The sequence below is a fragment of the Rhinoraja longicauda genome, chromosome 34, assembly GCF_053455715.1.
Source record: "Rhinoraja longicauda isolate Sanriku21f chromosome 34, sRhiLon1.1, whole genome shotgun sequence".
NCBI lineage: Eukaryota > Metazoa > Chordata > Chondrichthyes > Rajiformes > Arhynchobatidae > Rhinoraja > Rhinoraja longicauda.
The window spans coordinates 18,519,027-18,523,364 of NC_135986.1; positions in this window are offsets into that span (position 1 = coordinate 18,519,027).

The following is a 4,338-nucleotide window of genomic DNA, read 5'->3' on the forward strand; positions in this document are numbered from 1 at the left end:
ACTAATCAAGAATCTATCTATCTCTGCCTTAAAAATATCCACTGACTTGTGGCCTCCACAGCCGTCTGTGGCAAAGAATCCCACAGATTCACCACCCTCTGACTGAAGAAATTCCTCCTCACCTCCTTGTGCAGTTTTTGGTCTCCAAATTTGAGGAAGGATATTCTTGCTATTGAGGGCGTGCAGCGTAGGTTCACTAGGTTAATTCCCGGAATGGCGGGACTGTCATATGTTGAAAGACTGGAGCGACTAGGCTTGTATACACTGGAATTTAGAAGGATGAGAGGAGATCTTATCGAAACGTATAAGATTATTAAGGGGTTGGACACGTTAGAGGCAGGAAACATGTTCCCAATGTTGGGGGAGTCCAGAACAAGGGGCCACAGTTTAAGAATAAGGGGTAGGCCATTTAGAACTCAGATGAGGAAAAACTTTTTCAGTCAGAGAGTTGTGAATCTGTGGAATTCTCTGCCTCAGAAGGCAGTGGAGGCCAATTCTCTGAATGCATTCAAGAGAGAGCTAGATAGAGCTCTTAAGGATAGCGGAAGTCAGGGGGTATGGGGAGAAGGCAGGAACGGGGGTACTGATTGAGAATGATCAGCCATGATCACATTGAATGGCGGTGCTGGCTCGAAGGGCCGAATGGCCTTCCTCCTGCACCTGTTGTCTATTGTCTATTGTCAATTGTCTACAGGTTCTGTCTGTGCGGAGTTGTACGTTCTCCCCGTGACCTGCGTGGGATTTCTCTGATTTCCTCCCACGTTTCAAAGACGTGCAGGTTTGTAGGTTAATTGCTCCCTCTGTAAATTGCTCCCTAGTGTGTAGGATGAAACCGGGATAACATAGAACTAGTGTAAGGCAAGGACTCGGTGGGCCGAAGGGCCTGTTTCTACACTGGTGCCCTGCGACACCCCTCCCTCTCTCCCCCCCCCCCCCCCATCCACCCCCTCCCTCCCCCCCCCCCCCCCCCCCCCCCCCACCGGCCCACAGTGGCTGCACAATGCACTGCAGTTCCTTGCCCAGGCTACTCCGACAGCAGCTCCCAAACCCACCACCTCTCCCACCAAGGACAAGGGCAGCAGGAGCAGGGGAGACACCACCACCCACAGCTTCCCCTCCCAGTCACGCACCGTCCCCACTGGAAATCTGTCGCCGTTCCTTTACCGGCACTGGGTCCACATCCGGAAGTCTCTATACACAGAATCTCTTGCCCAGAGTAGTTGAATCGAGGACCAGAGGACACAGGTTTAAGGTGAAGGGGAATCGATGTAATAGGAATCTGAGGGGTAACCTTTTCACACAGGAGGGTGGTGGGTGTATGGAACGAGCTGCTGGAGGAGATAGTTGAGGAAAGGGACTATCACAACATTTAGGACACCGTTAGACAATAGACACTAGGTGCAGGAGCAGGCCATTCGGCCCTTCAAGCCAGCACCACCATTCAATGTGATCATGGCTGATCATTCCCAATCTGTACCCCGTTCCTGCCTTCTCCCATACCCCTGACTCCGTTAGACAGATACATGGATAGGACAGGTTGGGAGGGATATGGACCAAACGCAGGCAGGTGGGACAAGTGTAGCTGGGGCATGTTGGCCGGTGTGGGCAAGTTGGGCCAAAGATTATATTCATAAGTGATTGGAGCAGAATTATGCCATTCGGCCCATCAAGTCTACTCTAGCATTCAATCATGGCTGATCTATCTCTCCCTCCTAACCCCATTCTCCCCGTAACCCCTGACACCCGCACTGTCTCAGTCTCAGATCAGTTCAGTTGATTGTCACATGTACCGAGGTACAGCGCAAGGCTTTTTTGTTGCGTGCTAACTCTATGGCTTTGTATATAACTCCCTCTCCACCAGCACTGTGTTCCCCCCTTCCCCACACGGCTCACGGAGGGCGGACACCCCCACCTTCTCCAGGAGCGGTGGGTGATGGGCGTGTGAACACTAGGCCCTGTCAGAGACAACTTGATCCCATTAATGAAAAGTGAATTTGAAAAGATGTTTCACAGCAAGTCTCTTGCAGATCAGGCTAATTACACAGCACAGTAGAGGTTTTGGTGGCTCCAGATTCACATCAGTGTCAGCTGATTTCTATAGAAGCCGTCGCTCAGCGTCTCCCACAAACCGTCTCGTGTTCCAGAGCCTGACCCGGGTTCTGTGCAGAGCAGTCCCGGCAGAAACGCCAGATAGCAGCTCCCTCCAACACAGCCCAGCGCACTCACCCACCCTGAGCCTGCACGCAATTACGCTGACCAAGATTAAACGTGTAGGGAGGAACCTCAGAATTAAAAGGCGTTCCTTTAGGAATAGACAATAGACAATAGGTGCAGGAGGAGGCCATTCGGCCCTTCGAACCAGCACCGCCATTCAATGTGATCATGGCTGATCATTCTCAATCAGTACCCCCGTTCCTGCCTTCTCCCCATACCCCCTGACTCCGCTATCCTTAAGAGGCTCTATCTAGCTCTCTCTTGAATGCATTCAGAGAATTGGCCTCCACTGCCTTCTGAGGCAGAGAATTCCGCAGATTCACAACTTTCTGACTGAAAAAAGTTTTTCCTCATCTCAGTTCTAAATGGCCGACCCCTTATTCTTAAACTGTGTGGCCCCTTGTTCTGGACTCCCCAACATTGGGAACATGTTTCCTGCCTCTAACGTGTCCAACCCCTTAATAATCTTATACGTTTCGATAAGATCTATAATCTTATACGTTTCGATGAGATCTTATTGTGTATTGTTAGATAAGTGTATTGTTAGTTCATGAACCTTAACCACAAACTGCCTCATTGCGTTCCCTGCACTTTTAAAATCTGCACTTTCTCTGTAACTGGACGGCACAATGACACAATGCTGTAAATCGTAGTTTTAAGGTGAAGGGGAAAAGATTTAATAGGAATCTGAGGGGAATCTTTTTCATACAAAGGGGTGGTGGGTGTATGGAACGAGCTGCCAGAGGAGGGAGTTGAGGCTGAGACTATCCCAACGTTTAAGAAACAGTTAGACAGGTCCATGGATAGGACAGGTTTGGAGGGACATGGGCCAAACGCAGGCAGATGGGACTAGTGTAGCTGGGACATGTTGGCCGGTGTGGGCAAGTTGGGCCGAAGGGCCTGTTTCCACGCTGTATCATTCTGTGACTCTATAACTATATTTTGCACTGTTATTTTGTTCTTTATATCTCCTGCCGCCACTGGTGTATGGTTTGATTGTCCTCATGTATCGTCTGTTTTGACATGAAAAACAGGCAAACAAAATATTTTCGCTGTATCTCCAATGACAGGAATGAACTGATACCAATGGGTATCATAGAGTCATAGAGTGATACAGTGTGGAAACAGGCCCTTCAGCCCATCCTGCCCACACGCGACCAACATGTCCCATCTACACCTAGAGTCATAGAGTGATACTATGTGGAAACAGGCCCTTCAGCCCAACCTGCCCACACCGACCAACATGTCCCAGCTACACTAGTCCCACCTGCCTGCGTTTGGCCCATGTCCCTCCAAACCTGTCCTATCCATGTACCTGTCCAAATGTTTCTTAAGGGCATTTAAGAGAGAGCTAGATAGAGCTCTTAAGGATAACCGAGTCAGGGGGTATGGGGAGAAGGCAGGAACGGGGTACTGATTGAGAATGATCAGCCATGATCACATTGAATGGTGGTGCTGCCTCGAATGGGCCGAATGGCCTCCTCCTGCACCTATTGTCTATTGTCTATAAACATTGCAATACTACCTGCCTCAACTACCTCCTCTGGCAGCTTATTCCATACACCCACCACCCTTTGTGTGAAAACGTTACCCCCCTCAGATTCCTATTAAATCTTCTCCCCTTCACCTTCAACCTATGTCCTCTTGTCCTCGATATCCCTACACTGGGCAAGAGACTGTGCATCTACCAGATCATATTCTCTCAAGATGCCTCCAGATTCAGGGACAGTTTCTACCCAGCTGTTATCAGGTAACTGAACAATCCTACCACAACCAGAGAACGGTCCTGAACTACTTTCTACCCCGGACTTATCCTTGTTGAGAGATTGGATTCCTTGGAGTGCACGAGGCTGAGGTGTGATCTTAGAGAGGTGTATAAAATCATGGGGGAATAGACAATTGACAATAGACAACAGGTGCAGGAGGAGGCCATTCAGCCCATCGAGCCAGCACCGCCATTCAATGCGATCATGGCTGATCACTCTCAATCAGTACCCCGTTCCTGCCTTCTCCCCCATACCCCCTCACTCCACTATCCTTAAGAGCTCTATCCAGCTCTCTCTTGAAAGCATCCAACGAACTGGCCTCCACTGCCTTCTGAGGCAGAGAATTCCACACCTTCAC